The sequence below is a fragment of the Trichosurus vulpecula genome, chromosome 1 (assembly GCF_011100635.1).
Source record: "Trichosurus vulpecula isolate mTriVul1 chromosome 1, mTriVul1.pri, whole genome shotgun sequence".
In the NCBI taxonomy this organism is placed as follows: domain Eukaryota; kingdom Metazoa; phylum Chordata; class Mammalia; order Diprotodontia; family Phalangeridae; genus Trichosurus; species Trichosurus vulpecula.
This window is the reverse complement of record NC_050573.1, coordinates 566143681-566168862: the sequence shown is the minus strand read 5'-3', so window position 1 is coordinate 566168862 and position 25182 is coordinate 566143681.

Here is a 25182-nt window from a genome sequence, read left to right as displayed (position 1 = left end):
ATTCCATATTTTAGATGTATCGTTGAAATTGGCTGACTGTTAAATAATTCTAGCTCAAGGAAAATGAATTGGAAATGTATAATAAAGAGATAGAAAACAATAAAATATATAGGTATAAACATTGATTTATTCACATATGCTTCACATGGCAAGAAAATATAGCCTTATGAATATAAGAAAAACTAAATTCAAAGATATATCCTGAATTTTGGTCAATTAACAGCATGGTATAACCAAAAGAACGCTCTATTTGAAGTCAGAGGACCCAGGTTTAAAGCCTGGTTTTGTATCCTACTGCCAGAGTGACTATAGGCAAGTCATCTGGACTCTCTGAGTTCTGAGTTTCTGATGAAAGAGTTGGAGTAGATCAGGAGTATGCTGGTAAATGTTTAACAACCAGCTCTGCAAAACAAACAAAAATATACACACAACACATCTTTAAGTTTAATCTGCATTATTAACATTTACTCCATTGCTTTCTCAAGCCTATACTCTAGCCTAGAAAGTCAACAATAGAAAAAAATCAAACCTTGATTTATAGCATTTGCCAATTTCAAACCTATGAAAGGTTACACCAAAAATTTAACAATGGGATTCCATGTCCAGTAAGAGCTGGCTCCAGCATAGCCTTGGACTAGATGATCTCCATAATTCCCTTCCTCTCTAAACTTCATAATCCGATGAGACAAATGAAATTAAAGCTTAATATTTTAAATTCTATTTCAGAATTTTAAAAGACAGATTTGTCTCCCCTTATTTAAGTCATTCCCTAGGCAGTTCCTAGGAGAGCATAGAATCTAGTGCATACAGAAGTAATGATATCAGAGGTGGTATAGCATAATAGGCTAGATTTTGAAGTCAGAGGCCCAGTGTCCTAATCCTAGACTTCCTGTTTACTATATGTGTGACCATACCAAGTCACTTAACTGCTTTGTATCTGAGTTTCCTTATCTGTAAAAGGAAGGAGTTTGGCTCACCCCTAATTGTGTGATCCTATGAGTCCTACTGGTCTGAAAGAATAAAAATATGGTACTTATTCTTCAAACACTTCCTAGCTGGGTGACCCTGGGCAAGTCACTTAACCCTGTTTGCCTCAGTTTCCTCATCTGTAAAATGAGCTGGAGAAGGAAATGGCAAACCACTCTAGTATCTTTGCCAAGAAAACCCCAAACAGGGTCACAAAGTGTTGGACATGACTGAAATGACTGAACAATAACAACGATTTATTCTATTACTAGGAAGTGGATGCTCGTGAAACAAACAGAAGATCTGAGCTCTGGGAGTAAAGCTCTGGGATCTTCTCTTCACTTGTAGTGGGACCACTTTATGTTTTTATGTTTTTATCTCCCCATTTTTAAAAGAGACATACATGGTAACTCATCCTAAATCTAATTATAAACCACAAACATTAAAAATTAATCTACCCATTTTACCAAGAGGAAGAGCCAGATAAAATTTCCCTAGCTAGTTATTGGAAGGAAACATAGTTTCATTCTAACACAATTAATATTGTAAGGTGTTAGGGGATTTTTTGAAAGCAGTTGATTGTAACCTGATTGTATAACATACAAAAGAGATACATCCTCTGGCCAAACCAAAGGTTTCCCTGCCAACATGGAGACTTGGTCACAAGACTGCTTTTTTTCCCTTTTAGTTTTGTTTGACAAAATATTGTTCTGAAAGGAAACCAGAGATCAAAATGCCTTTTATTTAGACATGCTGCACTCCATTCTAACTTGGAATGAAAACAGTTCTCCAAGTTGAGATGACACAGAAGCCAGAACTAATTGGGATTTTGTAGCTGCTCTAGACTTGGTTTTCTGTTGTTTTTGATTTCTAGCCTATAGAGGTGGTCGAGAGCTTTTCAGATATGCAGAACAATGTTTTCATAGGAATTTCCCTGAGGAAATGGTCCTTAAGATCTATTAATTATAGGATGCTTATGACCCGGCTGCCAGCATTAGGTGAGAGAGCCTCCCACCCCAGGGTTATAAATTCACAACCATCCAATGTCAAGTAAACCAGTGTCATGACCAAAAGGCCAGACTGAGTACAGGGAGAGCAGAGGTGAGTGCCCTAGACCAGGGGTAGGGAACCAGGCCACATGTGGCCCTCTAGTTCTCCAAGTGTAGCTCTTTGACCGAATCCAAACTTCACAGAATAACTCCTTTTATTGAGGGGCCTAGACCCTAAGCTTTGTCACACAGCTAATAAGTATCTGAAGCAGGCTCTGAACCCAGGTTTTCCTGAAACCAAGTCTAGGGCTCTATAGAGAAGAGAAGAAGCAGAGAAGAGGGGACAGGAGAGGAAGAGAGGGAAGAGGAGGAGGGAAGAGAATAGAGGAGGTGGTGGAACGGTGGGGAGGGTCAGGGTGACAAGATAGATGTATTCAAATATTTGAAGGGTTATTATATGAAAGATTTAAACTTACACTGCTTGATCCCAAAAGGTAAAATCAGGCTCAAGAGGTAGAAGTTGCAGAAGAAATTTAGTTTTGATATCAGCAAAAGTTTTGTAACCTTTAGAACTGTCCAAAAGTGGAATGGCCTGCTTTGGGAGGCATTGGAGAGCTTCAAGCAGGGCCTGGATGGCGACCCATTGGTTATGCTATAGCAAGGATCCAAGCTTGGGTTGACCCAGATAGCTTCTGTGGTCCCTTCCAACTCTAAAACTCACGATTCTGTGACTGTTGGAGGAAACCGATGAAGTGCCTTACCTTCCAAGCTCCAATGACACTGGTCGTGAGCAGTTCCTCCTAGACTGTAGAGTTCTTTCCTGCATTAGTCGATTTATGGAGAAAGAGCAATAAGGACTCGGGTGTGGAAGAGAGCGCTTCAGCCTCACGGCGATGTCCAAAGACTCAAAATCCATGATGATCTGTTTCTATGAATCCATTTGTAGATAGACAGGCTTAGGTGGACTCACTTTTTAGGCCATTAAATATACCCTCCAGATCGTGCTTTGGCAGACTGGCGCAGGTCTTTCTTTCACTGCATCCAAGCTCTCTGTCCACTGCACTGCCCGCCTGCCTTGGGCTCCAGAAAGCGGGTTCTCGGGGCGGATCGTGCCCCCGGTCTGACCGTTGTCTGACACTGTGCCGCCTTCGCCGTGTCAAGCCCTTTCATTCTGCTCTCTGACCACAGCCTCCCATTCTTCTTTCTCTCCCTCTCGCCTTCCCCAGCCCACCCTGTTCTCCCAGTCTGATATCCATTATCCTGGGGCTGACCTGACTGACTCCCCTCTCCCGACTCTATGATGTACAAGGTCGCTCGTAGCTTCAGCAATCCTGTCATAACAAAAGCTGACATTGAGATAGCGGCTTGAGGGTCCTCACGATGGCTCTGTGAACTGGGCGCTCCTATCACACCCATTTTGCAGATGAGGACACTGAGGCTGGGAGGGATTCAATTATCGGCCAGGATCACACTGCAAATACATGTCTTGGGCAGGATTTGCATTCAGATCCTTCTGACTCCAAGTTCACTGCTCTATCTAGTTGTCGCTTGGTTATCCCCTGCTTGTTCTTTCACCGGTGTTACCTTGTCAGACTCCCACCCTGGGTGACCCTTGCCATCCACTCTCTCAGTGGAATGCCCTAGAGAAGGTCGCATGCTGGGCCGATCGGCACAACGACACGCTACAAATTGAGGATATCTCATCTCGGCCTAACCTTCGCTGTTGCCGTTAGTTCTTTCATTCTTCACTCTCTATGCTATCGGTTTGTTGGTGCCCACCCAAAATCAGCTTGGATTTATCTAGACATGTTGTATCCATCCTTCAATATAAGCTCCTCGAATGACTTTATTTCTGTGTTCTTGTCCCTAGTGCTTATCACGGTGCCTGACACGTAACTGGAATTTAACAAACGCTTATCGATGGATTAATAAAAAACGAAGAGCTGTTTATATTTAACCTAAGCTTAGTTTGTACTGTCTCTGATGGGCACACGGACTAGGTACTTAGAGCTCTCTAGGAATTTTCTGTTGTCCCCAGGATCCAAGCTGCAATCAGAGGGATGAGAGGTGGAGCCAGGACCAGAGCTTTTGGCCAAGATTTCAGAGGCAGGAAGGCCCACCTCTAGATAATGCCTTTGACTACAAGAACCTTTCCTAAGGTGACCATTCCTATAGTGACCATTTCTGGGCCATTTCCAGTCATCCTGATCTATATTTTGCCACCGGACCCAGGAGAAAGAGAGGCTGATGATTTTACACAGCAATCCCTCACTTAAATCCAGTTCACTTGTAAGTCATGGCATCACCTTCCTGATGTCATGGTTCTCTTTGAGAACGAAGGACAAGCAGCAACAGCAACAAGAAGAAGTTTCTTACAATATATACTTAGTCAAATAGGACCTTGGTTCCCCAGGTCAACGATCCAGGCCCAAAGGTATACCAATCAATTGTTTCAAATATTACCGGAACAACATGAGATCTTTGCAGTATTTATTCTCCCTGGCCAACACCAAATTGACAAATTTTCCAGAGGTCCCAAGTATCCCATACCCAAGTCCTGAAATTCTCGAGGACCCTGAAAATTCTATCTCAGGGTTTGGAGGTCTTCTAGACTTTGGGACCTTTCTGCTGGACCATCACATAGATGCAAGACAACCGAATAATTGAAGTAATGAAGAAAAAGCCATGTATGAAAGTTAACTTCTTTACAGAGCCTATGGCATACTTTAGGGTCTGGACACTGAGAGTTGAATCAAATCAAGCCATTATAAACTTAATGGCACCTTTTGTTCTTTGCTTTGTCATAAAGCCCCTTTTGGGCTAATGGCCATTTAGAAGAGGAGTGAGATCCTAGTTGATGATAATAGTTAGCCAGCATTTAAACAGCACTTTGCAAATACCTTGTTTTATCCTCACAACAGCCCTGTGAGGTAGGGGCTATCATTAGCTCCAATTTGCAAATGAGAAAATTGAGGCAGATACCATGTGACTTCCCCAGGGTCACATAACTAGTAAATCTCTGAGGCAGGATTGAACATAGGTTTTTCTTATTCTAAGTGTAAATGTCCTATTCATTGTACCACCTACCTGCCTTTGGCTCAAGAAAGCAGGTCCCTAGTTCTATGAGAACAGGCCCATTCCATTTATAAAATCAGCCATAGGGTGAACCAGATTTTCCCCCATCCTACTCCTTTTACCTTCCTTTCCCCCTTAATGTTTGAGCATTACAGCACTCTAACCTTCTAAAGCACAGATCTTTGCTTCCTCAACAATTGCTGCTCTAGAACCCTTCTAAAAAGAGGAAGCTGGGAAGCCATTATGGTGGTTGCCTACTGCCCCTGACCCCCTCTATAAGCTTATCTGGCACCAAAGACAGTTACCTAGACAGCTAGTGAAGGCCTACCTAAGTCACAAACTTTGTATTATCTCCCACCTTTGGCTCTCCTGAGGCCTCAGTTGGCTATAAAGAATACATTTCAATGTGTAAGTTCTGTGAGTAGGCTTTCTCTCTTTTTTCTTTCACAGAGTAAAGCTAATTTCACACACACACACACACACACACACACACACACACACACAATCACTCATTTAGAGAAGCATTTGCCACTAAATGTAGGAAGTAAAGTGGAGAGCTATGAGCATTAGAAATAGATGGTCCACAGGATAAAATATGTGATGCTTTCAGTCTTGGGGGGGGGCCGGTGGATAAGATTAGGCTCCTCAAAGTCCTCTTATTTATGCTGTCAAGCAGACTGGTATGTGAGTTGTTCCCTGCCTAGCTGGAATTCCATGACCAGGAAGTAGGAGTGGGCTAGACTGTCTGCCTTGGTACATTCACTATTGTGCAACCAGCTCTTAGCAGGTGGGCTGGGAAAATGCTGGTCAGGCTGACAGAAGTTTGGCAGTGATTTGTCAGTGCACACTCATTACTGGAAAAGTGCAAGCAAGTCAACAGTCATGCCCCCCTCCATATTAATTTGTCTCAGATGCCCAAAAATTGATCCACAAGAACAAGGATATTCATGCCAAAGCTCAACTTGGGATTTGAAAGGAGCTAGTATATTTTCTGTCATGGTCCCTTGTCTCCTGCTGGAGCCAATAAAACTGCAAATTTGCAATCTCAACGTAAAGGGCAGGGGTGAGCAGTGTCAAGGAAAGAAGTTTCAAAATTCTCAAGGTTCTGGAAAATCTTCTCCATATTGACCAGGAGGGAACTATTATCTGTGATGTGGCCCAATTTGTACTGGGTCAAGACCCCTAGAAGGTTCTCCATCCCACCTAGAAAAAAACGTTGGGGAAGATGGGTATTCAGGCACTGTCTGGGGCCGAACCAATTGCTTCTCAAAACTAAGCTAGAAGTTTGAGGTCCCCAAAGGCTCAAAGGAATCTTGCCCTTATTGCTAGCTCATCAGAGGTCTGAGACAACTGGTATCTGAGCTATGCAGTCTCTGGATCCCTCTACTGGGAGTCTTGCAATATGGCAAGCAGGTCAGCCATTCAAATGTTAAGCTGTCTGTATGAAGAGTCCAAGGATGACTCTGTTACAGGGCCAAGAATGAGCCAATGCTTAGGAAACTTCAGGGCAGGTGAGACAGAGAGGAAGATCCTTGAATGGAGCTAAGGAGACAGGATCTGAGTTGGGAGGTGACCAACTTTTTTGATTAGGTCAGGCTGTGTGTGAAACACAGAAATCCAGGGGTTAAGACAGCAGAAGACAGGTTGCCAGGAAGAGATTCACAGCCAGTGAAATCTGCACAAGATTAGGAAGCCAAAATGTGGGAAATTCAAGAGAGATGACTGTTTTATGACTCGACCTGATTCCCCAAAGCTTCATTTGGTGCTTTGTAGCTGTTTGTATTGCCTGCCCCTAAACCATTGAGGTCATCCTGGCATGGCCACAGGTGGGACTCTCCCAAGTTACCTTCTGTCTCAGTCCTCCCTTTGGATACATACACAGTGCTTAAAAGCTTCCTGGTATGTGTCGGAAATCTCTTTCTTTCTCTCTACTTGGGAACTGACTTCCGGGGCTTGTGAATGTATGATGAGTGTAACTTTCATGTTGATGACATTTTGTCATTTTTCAGTCATGACTGACTCTTCGTTACCCTATTTGGGCTTTTCTTGGCAAAGATGCTGGAGTGGTTTGCCATTTCCTCCTCCAGCTCATTTTACAGGTGAGGAAATTGAGGCAAACAGGGTGAAGTGACTTGCCCAGGGTCACACAGCTAGTAAGTGTCAGAGACCAGATTTGAACTCAGGAAGGTGAGTCTTCCTGACTCCAGGCCTAGCACTTTATCCACTGAACCACCTAACTGCTCTAATTTTCACATTACATATATTGATATGTGTATTAGTATGTTTACTTCAGATTGGATCTATGTGTTTTGATATTAGGAACAATGGCTGCCGATCTCCTCAGTCTGACATTCAAAGCCCACTCCATTCTGGCCCCATTTTTAGCCTTATCTCCAATTACTCATTTTCCCAAGCCACCCCTACCACAAATGGTTTCTCATTCACATGTTTTGGCTCACGATGTTCCACCTGCTGCCCCCTTCCTCCACCTATCCAGTTACTGCTCATCCTTCAAGCTGCAGTTCACATTTTGTTGCCTCTATAACATCTTCCCTCATCCTCCCAGCCTAACTTGACCCCCCCCCTCACTTTTTTAACTCCCACAGAAGTTATTAACTGGGACACTTATTTTCCACTTAACTAAATACTGCCAGTCTTGTACCTGCCTCCCAGTAGGGCATCCTTTAAGAAAGAGACTATGTCAGGGTTTTGTCCTTGTGTCCCTAGAGCCTAGCAGGAAGTATCCTCTGTGAATGAGGGTCTTCCTTGTCACTTATTTTATCATGCCATTGGATAAAATGTCTTTTGCTTTAAACTAATATGTCCTGTGGGTGATCTAGTAAAAGTAAATATGTTGAAAAAAGATTTTTAAAAATCATCCATCTGGTGTTTACTATGTACCAGGCACTGCACTAAGAGTTTCACAATTATCATCTCATTCGACTCTCACAACCACCAAAGGAGGTAGGAGTTACTATTATTTATAGTTGAGGAAGTTAAGGCAAACAAAGGTTAAGTGGCTCACCCAGAATCACACAGCCAGTAAGTGTCTGAGGTTGGATTTGAACTCAGGTCTTCCTGACTCCAGACCTAGTAGATAGAGGCCACTACTGGGTTCAAGTACCAACTATATCACATGCTACCTGTGGGACTCTGGTGAAGTCACTTTTAACCTATATGTGCCCCTAAGCGATCCTCTAAGACTCCGAGTTACAGAACAATGCCTGATCTGCATTAGTAGAAAGACCTTCCTACCCTGATGAAACCACAGCCCCACCAGACAAACAAAACAAAACAGTGCTTTACATATATTAGGTGTTTAATAAATATTTGTTGAATTGAATTCACTTGACTTCTGATCTTCCTTCTACTGTTGTCTCAAACCAATATTCAAATCCTTTGTAGTTATTTAATTTTCATGTGTTAGCGTCTTATCTCCCTTTCTCCCATCACTCCTAGCACACAGAGCGATGCTTCCCATTACTTTGTGAAATGCTTCTTTGATTTCCATATGATATTTGCCCAGTAGTTTCTGAGACATGAAGAAAGCAGATAGTCCATTTTAGGTCCGTAAGGATCTCTCTCATATGCCATCTACAATAAACACAACGTTAATGGTGGAAGGTCACTACCATTTATATCTTAAAAGAGAGGCTATGTTTTCCAACTTCCACAAACCCTAACCAGGGAAAATTGTGCTTCCAAACTCATCTTTTGGTACTGACCTCTAGAGGAGAGAGAAAGAAAAGAAAAAATAAGTAATAACAGTCAACTTCTTGACTCTGGGGCTGGACCCTTATTTAAACCCGAAGTGCTCATGGCAATGTGTCTGTGACACAAACCTTTAAAAAGAAATTATAACTGCCTCTGATCACAGGATTCAATAGCTCCTCAGGAAGTAGGCCTCAAATTGGGGAGTCATTATGGAAGACCACAGCTCTGTAGTAGTTGGTCTGGTTAGAGAACATTCTCCATTTGAAGCCAAAATAGACATAATAGACAACAGTAGGAATGTTATCTGAGAAAACATCATGCTAATGGACTTCCATTACATTTCATTACAGGGAATTTTGTTTTTACTAGAAATGATTTTTAGTGGCCTGAAAAGCAGATATAGTCATTTGCTGTCTTCACTTTGGCACTATACTTTTCTTCTTGGCACCACAATCTCACCCCTAAAGCAGTCTTTGAAGGCCACAAGTTATTTTCCTTCACAAATCGCCCTCCTACAAATCAACTTAGGATAGAAATCCTATTTTATGGGCAATGTTGTCCTCACCATATATCTGATATGTTGTTTTATGTTTGAATAAATACCCAAGGCACCAAAATATATTGTTCCTAGCTAGCTTTCCTCCTATATCTTTGCCTAATTGATTCGGTATCTTCTGGGCTGCTGCATATCCTTCTTTTCCTACTCCTTTAGGGAATGATTAACACAATCATTTTGCAAAGCAATCCCAGCATCTCCTTTCTTATTTCAACCAGGGACAGGTTCAAATAGGGGTATACTGGTAAACTGCTAAGAACCAACTTTCAAAAAAAAGATCCTCACGACACACTCTTAAGCTTAACGTTCATAATTAGCATTTTTTTCTCCATGCTTTAAGTCTAGACAACCAACAAAACAATAAAAGTCCAGTCCTTATTTAAAGTGTTTGCTTATTTCTGAGGTGTAAATGCTCATAATAAAAATTAAGCAACAGGCTTATTGTTTGGAGCTGGCCTCAACATACCACTGGGTTTACCCTATAAGTTTCCGACTACACTTAGTAGCTGTGGATCCAGATTGTCTACCAATAGGCAATATAACACAGAAAATATATAAAATAGCCTCTGTTCTAGGATCAACCAATCAGTAAGTATATATTGCCTACTATTTGCCACATGTTATTCTAGGCTTTGGTGACACAAAGACAAAAAATGAAACAAACAACGCCCTGAAGGAGTTTACATTCTATTAGGGAGAGAATATGTACATATATCAATGTACAAAGAATAGATATATGAAGAAATAGGAAAGAAGGGCTATAAGTGAGGGGGGATGAAGAAACACTTTTTTTTTCTCTTGCTTGTATTTATTTATTTAATATTTTTGGTTTTCAGCATTGATTTTCACAAGAGTTTGAATTACAAATTTTCTCCCCATTTCTACCCTCCCCCCCACTCCAAGATGGCATATATTCTGGTTGCCCTGTTTCCCAGTCAGCCCTCCCCTCTGTCACCCCACTCCCCCCCCATCCCCTTTTCCCTTACCGTCTTGTAGGGCAATATAGATTTCTATGCCCCTTTGCCTGTATATCTTATTTCCTAGTTGCATGCAAAAACTTTATTTTTGAACATCCGCTTTTAAAACTTTGAGTTCCAAATTCTCTCCCCTCTTCCCTCCCCACCCACACTCCCTAAGAAGTCAAGCAATTCCACATAGGCCACATGCCTATCATTATGTAAAACCCTTCCACAACACTCATGTTGTGAAAGACCAACTATATTTTGCTCCCTCCTATCCTATCCCTCTTTATTCAACTTTCTCCCTTGACCCTGTCCCTTTTCAAAAGTGTTTGTTTTCGATTGCCTCCTCCCCCTATCTACCCTCCCTTTTATTGTCCCCCCTTCTTATCTCCTTCCTCTTTCTTTCCAGTGGGGTAAGATACCCAATTGAGTGTGTATGTTATTCCCTCCTCAGGTCAATTCCGATGAGAGCAAGATTCACTCATTCCACCTCACCTGCCCCCTCTTCCCTTCCTACAGAACTGCTTTTTCTTGCCACTTTTATGCAAGATAATTTACCCCATTCTATCTCTCCCTTTCTCCCTCTCTCAATATATTCTTCTCTCATCTCTTAATTTGATCTTTTTTTTTAGATATCATCCCTTCATATTCAACTCACCCTGTGCCCTCCGTCTCTCTGTATATATGTGTGTATATTCCCTTCAGCTACCCTAATACTGAGGTCTCATGAATTATACACATCATCTTTCCATGTAGGAATGTAAACAAAACAGTTCAACTTTAGTAAGTCCTTTATGATTTCTCTTTCTTGATTACCGTTTCATGCTTCTCTTGATTCTTGTGTTTGAAAGTCAAATTTTCTATTCAGTTCTGGTCTTTTCATTGAGAAAGCTTGAAAGTCCTCTATTTTACTGAAAATCCATTTTTTTTGCCTCGGAGCATGATACTCAGTTTTGTTGGGTAGGTGATTCTTGGTTTTAATCCTAGCTCCATTGACCTCTGGAATATCATATTCCAAGCCCTTCAATCCCTTAATATAGAAGCTGCTAGATCTTGTGTTATCCTGATTGTGTTTCCACAATACTCAAATTGTTTCTTTCTGGCTTCTTACAGTATTTTCTCCTAGACCTGAGAACTCTAGAATTTGGTGACAATATTCTTAGGAGTTTTCTTTTGGGGATCTTTGTCAGGAGGCGATCGGTGGATTCTTTCAATTTCTATTTTACCCTCTGTCTCTAGAATATCAGGGCAGTTCTCCTTGATAACTATCTAGGCTCTTTGTTTGATCATGGCTTTCAGGGAGTCCAATAATTTTTACATTATCTCTCCTGGATCTATTTTCCAGGTCAGTGGTTTTTCCAATGAGATATTTCACATTGTCTTCCACTTTTTCATTCCTTTGGTTCTGTTTTATAACATCTTGATTTCCCATAAAGTCACTAGCTTCCACTTGCTCCAGTCTAATTTTTCAGGTAGTGTTTTCTTCAGTGGTCTTTTGGACCTCCTTTTCCATTTGACTAATTCTGCCTTTCAAGGCATTCTTCTCCTCATTGGCTTTTTGGAGTTCTTTTGCCATCTGAGTTAGTCTATTTTTCAAGATGGTATTTTCTTCAGTACTTTTTTGGGTCTCCTTTAGCCAGTCCTTGACTTATTTTTCATGTTTTTCTCACATCATTCTCATTTCTCTTCCCAATTTTTCCTCTGCTTCTCTAATTTGCTTTTCCAAATCCTTTTTGAGCTCTTCCATGGCCTGAAACCAGCTCATATTTTTCTTGGAGGCTTTTGATGTAGGCTCTTTGACTTTGTTGAATTCTTCTGGCTGTATGTTTTGGTCTTCTTTGTGACCAAAGAGAGATTCCAAAGTCTGAGTCTGAATCTGAGTCCATTTTCACTGCCTGGCCATTTCCCAGCCACCTTACTTGACCCTTGAGTTTTTTATTGGGGTATAACTGCTTGTAGAGTATAGAGTACTTTGTCCCAAGCTTGAGGGGCTGTGCTGTTGTTTTCAGAGCTGTTTCTACACAGCAAGCTCTACCACGCCAGCCCTCCTCCTCCCCCAAGAACCACCAACCTGGACCAGACTCAGATCTAAGCTGGCTCTGCACTCCCACTCACATCCACCACTTAATTCCTCCCACCAGGTGGGCCTGAGGCCAGAAGCAACTGCAGCTGTAGTACTGTAGCTGCACCACCTCCATTGTCTGGGACGAACCAAGATCTCCTTTCACTCTGTCCCCGCAGCTTTTCCCACTAACCTCCTCTGTTGTCTTTGGTGTTTGTGGGTTGACTACCTACAAACTGGTAACTGCCACAGCTCACTGATTCAGGGTGCTAGGGCCTGTTCTGCCCGGCTCCTGGTCTGGTTGGTCTGCATGGCCCACACTGGGCTCTGCTCCGCTCCGCTCCCCAGACCTTACCCTGCAACCATCCAGGCTGTCCTGGGCTGGAGCCCTGCTTCCATCTGCTATTTCGTGGGTTCTGCAGTTCTAGAATTTGTTCAGAGCCATTTTTATAGGTGTTTGGAGGGACCTGGGGAGGGAGCTCATGCAAGTCCCTGCTTTCCAGCCACCATCTTGGCTCCACTCCCTCCAAGAAACACTTTTTATAGAAGGTAGAGCTGGAGGTAAGTCTTGAAGAAAATATGGTATGGAGAGAGTGGATTCCAGGAATAGGAGACACCTAGTTCAAAAGACCCCTCCTGAATCACTGCCTTGTGGCAGAAGGGCTTGCATAGTTCAATGAGACTATGAGCTATGCCAGGACAGACAGGTCATATGTAGAATTCTGAAAAAAGGTGATTCGCTGAAAAAGAAATGGCAAACAACCCATTTCTTTGCCAAGAAAACCCCATGGACAGTATTAAAATGCTACAAGATATGGCATTGAAAGATTAGCCCCTCAGTTTGAAAGGACCTGGCATGTCCTGATCCATGGGGTCACAAAGAGTCAGACCTGATCAAACAACTGAGCAAGTGTGCATAGCATGGCTCCATATGTGTAGTATGAAAATCTGTGAAGGATCTGTGACTTTGTCAACCTAAGGAAAATGAGAGAACTCCTTCAGTCAGCAGAGATTACATTCTGTCTATACTTATTACATAAGCCCTAGGGATATTCCTGGGGTATAAAGAGGTTTTAAATGTCACATAGCCAATAAGCATAGAGTACCAAAGAGGCTGTCAAATGAGATCCACGAATCATCTTCACAGTTTGGAAAGCCAATGCTTCTTCCTTAATATTTCAATGGTTCTATGATTTAATTAATGTGGATATTTTGAAGTCATAGGAATGACTGGAATTGACAAGGAAGAGAATGTAGATGCAGCATGGTATATTGGAAACAACTCTGGGCTAGTAGTATGAACATCTGACATGGGGTCCCAGCTCTGTCACTCACACTAACCAGCTGTGTGGTCTTGGGCAAATCACTCAACCTCTCCATGCCATAGTTTCCTCCTCTGTAAATGAGGGGGTTAAACTCTGAGATCCCCACCAACTCTAGCTCTATAATCCTATGTGTTGTTTTTAAGCTCCAATGCTGTATACTGCTTTTATTTGAAAGAGAAAAGTGAAGTGAGCCAAAGACAAGACTGAGGAACACCTACCATTCTTCAGTATGTTGAAAGCAACAGAAGGAGAAACAGGAAGCAAATATAGATGGAACAATGTTATAGAGGCTGGAATAGACCTGGAATTTGTACTGTGGAAAATATAATAAGGAGTCAACAAGAGAAGGACATTGTCATAAAGGTTTGAGAGGAAGTATGGTAGATTTGGTGTCAGTAAGACCCAGGTTTAAATCTCCTCTCAGTCTCCTAATGGCTGTGTTACCCTAAACAAGTCACTCAACCCCTCTGGGACTCCATTTTCTCAGCTGTAAAATGATGGCATTGGACTCAATGACCTATAAGGTCCTTTTCAGCTCTCAATCTATGATCCTATGATTTCAAAGCCATAGTGAGGACCAAGCTGAGATTATATAGAATGAATTTGTGGTGGGACCAATCAGGAGAGTTTGGGAAATTCTTCCAAAGATGCTAAATAGCTCCAGGAACAAGAGCAGAGAAAGTGCACAGTAGGGGTTACCTGGGTTGTATTTTGGCAAGGTAGAAAAGAAGGAAGGTCAAGGGGAGGGTGCATCCTAGGGTGATAGCGCACACACTAATGAAATGACCAACCCGACTAAACAACTGAAATTTTAAAAGTAGAAATCATGAAGGTGGAGAAGTTTCAAATGATAGTAAAATAGGAAGTCTGACTATTCCAGTGGGTAGCTGAGAAGGAATAGAGATGTGGCTCATTGGAATAAAGGTCACAGATACAGCATTAGCAGACTAGTGGCAGCAAGAAGGAAAGAGAAACAATGTAAGAAATATTGTAGTTGTAGGAATTATAATATGTAGCCGCTGATTAGATCGGATTGGAGAGGGGTAGGTTAGGGAAGCAAGGGATAAAGAAGAAGCAAAGCGTTTAAGCCCTGGTAACTGGGAAAACAGTTTTAACATTAGGAAGAACAGATTTTGGGGAGAAAACATATCAGGTATGAAATGCTAGCAGAACATCTAAGTGGGGTGCCCAATAAGGAGCTCCAAATGCTGGCCTAAAGCTTAGAAGAGAGATTGGGGACTTGAAATATAGACTGGGGTATCATTGACATTGAGGTGGCACTGAAGCCATGGTAGTAGATGAGATCACCAAGGAAGAGAGTATAAAGATGGAAGTGAAGAATCTTGGGGAATAGGTGGGAAGGTGGGAAGGGGGAAAGTGGCTCAGCGGATACATCGCCGACCCTGGAGTCAGGGGGACCTGAGTTCAAATCCAGCCTCAGAGACTTACTAACTCTGTAACGCTGGGCAAATCACTTAATCTTGATTGCCTCAAAAAAAAAAGTACAGTGTCATGGAAGCCAGAGAAGAGGGCTTCAAAAAGGAATGTTTAACAGTTAATCTCAAATGCAGGCTAGGATAAAATGCATGAGGACTGCCAAGTGCCATGGGCAACTGTTCTTCATTCTCTATCCTTAGCACTAGCCTGCTATCCTAAAGGAGTGGGGGAAGTTAATTGAATCAGCATGAATTCATTTGACAATACTGGAAAAAAAAACAACTGAAACTGTATAACCCCTTGGGGGCAAGAGTGGTGGTGGTGAAGGAGGGGGTTAAGGGGAAAGGGAGAAGGGGAGTGGCAAGACCTATAGTATCCATCATCTGCTACATGAAGGATATACGTTATTTCTTCCCACACTTTTCTCTCTACCTGATCTCTTCAGCCTTCACTTTGCCAAATATCTGTGATTTCATTAGTGTGGGAACTCCATCCACCAGCACAGAAGACAATCTGTCTATAAGTCTTAGGGAATTGCTTGAGGTTCAGAAGCTTAATTATTTGCCTAGGTTCACATAGCTAGAAAATGTCCAATCCCCATCTTTTTGCCTCCAAGTCCAGTCTTCTAGCCACTTTATAAAGATACTATATAAAGTCTCACCTCTATAACTTTATATAACTATATGAAGTCACTTTATAAATTGTCAAAAATGTATTGCTTTCTTTTCCACTGTAATACTTACATTGCAATGTTATTCTTGACCCTTTGATTTCTTTTCTCCTGTTTTCTACTCATCTCACTTTGATAAGTTCTGGCTTTATACACCCATATACTTGACGCTCAAGTCAAGTAATTAATATTCTAATATTTAATAATTGTTAGTAATTAGTATTCTTGCTAAGATCATGTAAATACTTTTTAGAGGATTGTTGTTGTTTGTCCTTCTTTGTCAAAGAGGACCATGACATCAGGAAGGTGATGCCATGACTTACAAGTGAATTGGATTTAGGTGAGGGAAGGATGTGCAAGGTCACCAGCCTTTCTCTCCTCTGGAGCCATCTGGGTCAGGATGATTGGAGATGACCCTGGATACAATGGGAGACCATGGCCTTTTTAAGCTAAGATCTTTCCCAGATCTCAATTTGACTGAGGCAACACCCATTCAGTGATTAAGGCTTAGTAGGAAATGAGGCAAAGAATGGCCTCTTTTACCTGGCCAAATAAAGAAATCAATATGGGAGGGGAAGACCCTCAGGGTTTCTGGCCAAAACAGAAATAATTGCTAATTACCCTCACTATGTAAGTAGGTGGCACAATGGAGAAAGTATTGATCTTGGAGTCAGGAAGACCCGAGTTCAAATCCTGTCTCAGACACTTACTAGCCATGTGATCCTGAGCAAGGCTGCTCCTTCTTTTTTTTTGCCTTATTCTGTTTGGGTTTATTATTAAGTCCATCCCAACAAACAAACATTGAGCAGCCTCTCAGCGACATATGGTAACAAATAAGATAGAGACTCTGATCTCCAAGAGCTTAAAATTTTTAGGGGAGATAAGACATAAAGGCTGCTACTTTTTAGAAGAACATTGCTAAGAAAGAGTATCTTTGACTAATCCTCTGAACCTCAGATCAGAGGGCTGGAAGAAACCTTCGATACCAGTTTACACATAAAGAAGATGAGACTGGCAGAGTTGAAATGACTGGCTAAGGGTTACACAGTAAATAGCAGTGCTGGGATTCAAACCCAGCTCCATCCACAGACTTCAAATCGAGTATTCTCTCTGCTATAACACACTCCCTCAAGCCTGTAGCCCAAAAACCAAAAGGGAGAAGAGAAAGAGAGCTCTGGGATAAGGATCTGTTTGTCCCTCTGGGAACTGCATAAGAGGGAAAAAATCTTGGGTCAATCAGTGACATGAAGGGGGCTCCTTCATGCAAAGTTTAGCTAATTCCTCAGGGACCAGAAGCCATGTGTATGCAAATTCATTTCTGGGCAAGGGAGGGGGGAAATGACTTACTTATGACTTCTTGGACTTCCTGTATTAGCCAAGTCCACCAATGGAGACAATTGCTCACTGTTGGCCTAAAGGGGTGGTGGAGGAGGGGTGGGAGGGAGAAGCCAGGGTTGGTTCTCTATCCTGCCTGACTGCTGACTTGCCTTGTGACATGTTGGACAAAGCAGTCACTCTGACCTCCTTCTGCTTCAGTCCACCCAGCTGGAAACCTGGGCAAAAGAACAAACTTTCCCCATACACCAGAAATAGCATTATAATAGAGTAGAACCCTCCTAGATTAATATATTAGACCAAAGGAAAAAAAATTGCCAGAAAAATCATCTTGGGTCAATCAATGACATGGAGGGGGTGGGGCTGCTTCATGGCAAAGTCTGAGTTGTCTTTAGAGATCAGAGAAGCTGCAAAGAAAGGAATAAGAACAGGCAAGAATTATGGAAGGGGAGGAGAGAGAAGAGAGACAGACGGGGGTAGGGGGGCAGACAGAGAGAAAGAGAGAGACAAAGAAACAGAGTAAGACAGAAAGACAGAGACAGAGAAGAAAGAAAGAAAGAAAGAAAGAAAGAAAGAAAGAAAGAAAGAAAGAAAGAAAGAAAGAAAGAAAGAAAGGAAGGAAGGAAGGAAGGAAGGAAGGAAGGAAGGAAGAAAGAAAGAAAGAAAGAAAGAGAAAGAAAGAAAGAAAGAAAGAAAGAAAGAAAGAAAGAAAGAAAGAAAGAAAGAAAGAAAGAAAGAAACAGAGACAGTTTTCTAGGGAGGCCAAAATGGAAAGAATGAAGGAAGAGAAGATACTGATAATGACTATAGTAAGAGAAAGAAGGAAAGGAAAGAGATAGGAAAGAAAAATAGAAAAAAATGAAAGGAAATTATATAGGGTGACTGAAAAAAGAGGCCAAAAGAAAAATGGACTAAGGGGAGGGATAGATCAGTTTTGCTCTTCCTTTTACCCCCTGGAAACTGTAAAGAATGTGCATCCAGGCTAACCTTCAATTCTGCCAGCAGCATTGTCCACGAGAGAATTTCTTGGAGCATTTAGTTGGGCGTACTTTTTCACCCATGAAGATATTAATTGAAAGAATTAAGCTGAATGAAGAGAAACAGATTAAAAGTAACAAGAAAAAAAGTCATTTGGAAGAAGGAACTCGGCAAATGCAAAAGTAGTATAAATAACTACAGGAAAGCCAATAAACAGCATGAAAATAGCCTTCAAATACAACGTATGAGAAAGCTTTATGGAGAGCTTGTTTTGTTACTGCTTAAAAAAAAAAATAACAACTTGTGCAGTTCTCTGGAAGATTTTTTCCCGTTGGCTGCAGAATGTGACAGATGGATACTCAGATGTTCAATGCCTGGAATTTGCCCCTGGGAGTAAGCCATCCATGTGATGTCTAGAGCTCTACCTGTGAGATCCACCAAACCGCTCATGAGGAGCTTCCCCCAGATTCCTGGAACCCCTCAGATCAGCTTACCTGCTTCATGATTTCTTGTATCTAGGTACATGTACAAACACCGTCGTTGATTTGTAGTGACTATTCACTGCAAAATCAAAGCCCTAAGACCAGAAGGGGGGAAATGGGATGGAAGTGATTTCAGATAATAACTAAAAATTGGAAATGCTAGTTAAGAAGGAGCAGCACTTTCTCTTCCCCAAAATAAATAGCTATTTTAAAAATTATATCTTAATTGTTCTTAAATTGTTTTTCTTGGGGTAAATACCTCACTGTATAATTTCATATTCCGTTTGCTGCTTTTATGCCATCCTATTCAGCCTCTCATCTATTACTTTTTTCCTGGACTAATTGGTCTCCCCATCTTATTTCTCCACCCTCTAATTTATCCTGTGCATTGGTGACTATCCAATGGTTACTAAAGTCCAAGCTCTAAACCTAGTGCTTAACACAGTGCCTGGTACATAATAAGCGCTTAACAAATAGTTATTGATCAATTAATTGAAATTCTTTAACCTTCAAAGCCCTCTACAACCTAACTCTAATATAACTTCCCAGAATAGTTTCTCATTAGTCTATTATTCACACTGTGAAGTCCAGCAAAACTAGATTAGTTGTCATTGCTCAGTTTGGGAAAGAAAACGAACTGTATTTTAAATACAAGGACTCAAATCCCTTTGTGAATGATATAGCTGAATTCCTTATTTGTGTGGGAAGAGTTTGGTGATAGAAAAAGGTGGGAAAGGATCTTTTACTTATGAAAAACTGTGCTTTCCAACCACTGAATCTTTTTCCATAATATTCCCTCTGTAGAGAGTACCTTCCCTTCACATCTTCACATGCTGAATCTTTTGAGTCCTTTAAAACCTAGCTCAGTTACCTCTTCTTCCATGAATCATTCCCTCATTTGCCCAGCTGGAAGCAATCTCTCGATTTGATTCGACTGAAGAAGACTTTATCAAAGACCTACTATGTGTCAGGTACTATACTAGGCTCTGGGGACACAAAGACAAAAATAAAACTTCCTGACCTCAAGAAACACATATGGGAGGAACAGGGGTGGCAACATCACCATGTACACAGACAAGTAGAAACCAATTTACTGAAGGGATGTTAACAACTGGGGGAATTGGAAAAGGCACCTTGTGGGAGACGGCATTGGCAGTGAACCTGGAAGGGATGTAAGGCTTCCAAGAAGAGGAGATCAGAGAGAGGAAAGAATATCAGGGATGAAGGATAGATAACCTATACAAAAGCATAGAGGTAGGAGATGAAATATCATCTATAGGACTTAGCAAGCACACATATACTGTTTCTTTAAGGATCTCATCTGGAACAGCTTAGTGGAAAAAAGTATTTTTGTGTGGAGGAAAAGATTTATATGAACTGTCAAAATATATAGCATATTACCACCGTGATAAATGAACATTTTGATATCTATAAGAAGTAGAAAAAAGAAAAAATCTATGTGTATGGGGTTGGGGTGGGGAAGCTAGTTTTCAGAAAGTATTTTTGCAGTTTGGGAGAGAAAATGAACTGTGATTTAAAAACAAAGATTCTAATCATTTTGTGTATGATGTAGCTGAATTCCTCACTTGTGTATGAAGAGTTTGATGATATAAAAAGACAGAAAGATCTTTAAAAAGAGAGAGAGAGAAATACGAGCAACAGGAAACACAGTTCCAAAGACAAAGAAAGTTCCAAAGAAAAGGAAGACCGTGTTGTTGACATGTGGCTACAGAATATTGCTGAGCCTCGATTTATTTACACATAGCTGGTTTATGACTAAAAAGAGTAAAACTTTAAAAATGAGAAATCAAATGAACTGAGATATGATTTTAAGAGGGCTAGAGATTAGATAGGGAAGTTGAGAGGGGTGCGAAAGGGAAAGAAGATCCACTGAAGGTTCAGAGAGCTCTCATTTAAGCCATGGAAGTAGATCGAAACCACATAGAGGAACTAAGTATAAGCATCACGTATAGTCACTTAAGAGAAGACTCTGACACAGGAGTTCTGTTTTGAATTTACTGGGTTTGAGGTTCCTATAGGACATCTTGCTCAGTGGGCAGTTGGAGATGTGGAATTGGAGCTAAGGAGAGAGATGAGGAGTAGATCTTTTATCAGGATGTAGGAGCTGACAAGGTCACCAAGAGACATATATAAAGGAAGAAGACAAGACCCAGAATACAGTCCTAGAGCACATCCACACACTTGGGGATGGGACAAAGATGACTATCCTATAATGGAAACTGAGAAGATCCATCATACAAATAGGAGAACATGACAGTTTATCATGCCATTTCATGACAGTAATGCCATGAAGACCCACAGAGTATCCAGAAGGAAGAAGTGATGAATAGTATCCACTGCAGAGAGGTCAAGCGGATGAGGATTGAAAAAAGCCCTCTGTCCTCCTCAAGACCCTCCCTAAACCCCACCTCTAGTCACTCCAGACCACCCCTCGATCCCTCCCACAATCTTTCTGTATATAATCTCCATCTCGCCTCCACAAAGGTGCTCAGATTCAATCTAGCCCAGTAGATTGAATCTGGCCCACTTCTGAAAACAGGCGTCACAAAGAGTGGGATTTCTTAAGACAACCCATTATGGTGAATCCCTAATAGTAACCTGGGAGAGAGCAATTTCAGTCAAGTGGTAAGGATGGAAGCCAAATTGTTAGAGGCTGAGAAGTCAGTAGAAAGCAAACAAGTGGAGTTAATGAGGATAGGCAGCTTTTTGTAGAAGCTTAGCAATAGCTTGAGGGGATGACAGGAAATTAATATTTAATACTTTGCAATTTGTATTGCTAATCACACACTGATCTGACATACATGCTGATCATACCCCGCTTTGTATTTGTATCTATGTGTGCATTTTAAGTCTTTTACTCTACCATAAGCTCTTTGAGGATTACTGGCAACCAGGGTTAGATATTATTGACTGCCCTCTTTGTTCCAGACACTCTCCTCTCTGGGTTTGCATGTAACTGCTCTAGTGTGGTTCTCCTCCAAACCATATGACAGATTGGAAAAGAAGGGTCCTCCCAAGTAGGTAATGCTCTCAAGTCATACTCCAATTGGAAGTCCACAGGCTGTTTACTGCTATAGCTCTTTTAGAGAAGGCAGAAATCTTTGCTTAGGATCAATAACAACAACAACAACAAAAAGCCCCGCTTCCCTTCAGGTTTTTCTATCTGGTTCACTTAGAGTTTTAATTTTGAAGAGTCTCATCTATTCAACAGATGATTCTCAGCCCCAGGGACCAAATTCTTTAAACAAAGGGGTTATTCTGTCAGGTTAAGCGCCCAGGTTTAATCTTTTCTTCAGACTCAACTTCCTGGTCATTGACTTGGGGATTTCCCTGATCAACCCCAATCTAGTTCATGGTTTGCATTCCATACATCTCCCAATTTTGTTCCCTGAAGCCCAGACAATAAGCAGGTAATGCCTATTTGCTCAAAAACTACCAAATTGCTATGCAATTTAGAGTTCCTCCACTTTTCAATGCTATGCCCCTTCCATTCTCATATATAGATAATTGGGCATGGAAAAGGCATTACATATGCTAAGTCCTTGTTTCTTTTCTCAGTTGAGTCCCATTCCTGGCCCTTCAGTGTGCACACACAGCCAGATCAAAGCTTAAGAGCAACTTTGAGACATATCTTTATATACCTAACAAATGGTCGTCTAGTGTTTGCTTGAGGATCTCCGATAAGAGATAGTGTGATAGCCTGTTCGAATTTTGGATAGCACTAATTGTTAGGAAGTTTTCCTTACATTGAGCCTAATTCTAATTCTCTGAAGTTCCTATAAATTACTTCCTGGTGGAGGAATTAACCTTTAGGGCTTAAAAGACAGAGAGAGATAGAAAAACACAGCCTGTGTTTACCAGTCATTCTTCAGATTTTTTTAAGCTCCTAAAGGGCAAGGGCCATAATAACATAATTTCCTTTGTGCAATTTTTGAGACAACAGGGCACACAAATCAGCATTTCATCAATAACGGTAATGGTAATAGACATGATAAGGATGAAACAGGATTTTCTTTATTATGTAAATAGCAACTCAAACACTTGCAATGGTTTTAAAGAGAGGGAGCACCACAGCTCTCTCCTCTAAGCAATTAACAGACATGTCCAATTATACTGTTGCTTTGCAGTATGAGCTTGAGCCACTAAGCCCTGTTGCAACCAGCAGGTGGCACTGCCTGCCAAGGTTTGGTACCTTAAGGCGGAAATGAAAGTAATAGGAAGAAGTATTCTTCTCTCCTTTAGCTTCAATCTTCAGTAGTAGGAGAAGCTACTCTTCCCAAAACATACCTTTCTCCTCCCACCCTGTGGAACTACACCCTAGTCACCACGGTCAATGCACTATGAATATGTTCAAGAAGAGTCAAAGTAGTTCAACAGTTCCTATTGGCTGTTAGCCAGACGTTCAATGACTTACCATCTCATTTTAGTCTGAGGGGCAGAAGACCCAGTTGAAATATTGCTTTTTAAAGGAAATTTATCTAAACAAATCAATCAAAACCATAAAATTCTGTCCATTTGGTTTAGTTCCCATCTATGGGGGCAGGGGGTCCCAAACTCTGGAGTTTTGAAACAAGGTTCAAACCTCTGTCCTATGTTTTTTTTAATCTTTGTAATGGCAAGGCATTCACTAGTTCTCTCTAGCATCTCCTCCATTTGATTAGATTTTAAGTTCCCCTAATTAGATTGTAAGTTCCTTAAGAGAACAGGGACTGTCTTCTGCTTCTTTTTGGTTCCCAGTACTCAGTACAGTGCCTGGCACACAGTACTTGCTTAATAAATGTTTGTCAATTGACTGAATTAAGAGAAAAACAAATTGCATAGCAGTCATGACCAATCATAGTTACATATCAGGGATAGCAAAACTTTCAGGTTACTATGAAAATCAGAAATTATGACCAACTTAAATAGAGAAGTTGCATAGTAAATTCCTGCTGGCTGCAGGGAAAGGGGAAGAAACAAATCAGAACTTCACTAACCTTATACATATGTCCTTCCGGCCACATTCCTTTCTCAGGAGTCTATGTAGAGACATCAGGTAAAAGGGAGACCAGCTGCCTGCAGCATATACTCTCTCCAGTGTCTGGATGCATCTCAAAATATCTGCTGAAGTTTCTCTCCATCTGTCTTTCAATGTTCATCAGTCTCTATGTCTCTCTGCCTCTCTCTCCTCCTTTTTCCTTTCTCTCCCCCTGTCTCTGACTATCAAACTACAGTCAGCTATCATGTTCCTGCCAACATACCTGCTTTGCTTTTTCTCTGAAATCATACTACCATCTGCATCACTCCCCATCATGATCTTCCCATTCCTTCCAGCACTGGAATACCTAACACCAGACTACATTTTCCAAAAGTTCATGCATCCAGATCTCAAAGCCTTCCTATGCCTGTGGGAAATTGTTCTGAATACTCAGTAGTTTTATGCATATTTCTCTATCTACAAAATGTATATAAATAAAATGTTTGTCTCTTCTCTTTCCCACAACAAAAACACAGAATTTCAGAGTTGAAAGGAACTTCAGAAGTCAGTCAGTCCTACTTATACCCAAGTAGAAATCCCCTCTACAATATCGCCAGCAGCTGATCATCTAATACTCACTAACACATTGAGACATTTTGAGAAAACCTTTTTACAGCACTTCAAATCTCAGAATAAGGAGAGGGAAAGAAAGAGAAGAATTTGGGGTTTTTTACATGCAAAATATAATAATATTCTTATAATAAGAATAATACAAGATTACAAAATCTGTGAGTGGCCAAGCCCAGAGAAACTGATCATCCATTTGTTTCTTGAATCGCCAAACCATTCTGCCCCCCACACACGGGTGCTACTGTTGGATCCAATCAGATGCAACAGCAAACAAAACTAGCATCTTATCTTTTCCCTTGTGACCCAATGATCTCACTAGTCTGAATTCCTATCCTGGCCTTGGCAGAATCTCCAAGCCCCCTGCTCTCCTCTCCACGGTACCATGGGCTCCCCAAAAAGAAATTAGGCATTACAATTATGAGCTAGAGCAAGAAAGGAGCCCTAGCTGAAAGAGAGTGTTGAAAGCAAAGGGAGAGAGATTGATGTGGAGTGCAGGGCTGCCGGCATGTGCTTGCCATCTGTAAGGCAGAGGGAGCGCTGCCAGGCCTACATGGTTATTCAGTATTAAAAGAATATTCTTTAATTTGACTGACACCCTGGACAGTTTCATCCAACTCTGTTGGTTTCTGTGATCCAGATGGGGGAGGGTGACTCTGCTCTCCCCCTTGGGAGATGGCTCTGGGGAGCTAGGCCACCCAGGATAAGCAGCTGGTGATCTTCCAGGGAATAGGAAGAGATGGAGAAGATTGGGCTGACAGGACAAGGACTGTCCTATCATTTTGTTTCATGGCTGTACTTCAGAGGGTGGAGTGGGATTAGAAGAAAATGTTCCTCACTGACTATCTCAAGAGCTGTAACTAGTGATTCTGGTGGCCAGGACAAATATCATAAAATACCCCACGGGGAAAACAGCACAAAATGTGCCCTGGAATCAACTTTTTGAGACAAATTAAGTTGGTAAAGCAGCATATGGAGACCTTGGGGAGGGACATCAGACCTTAGGACAACCGGTTCCGTCAGTAG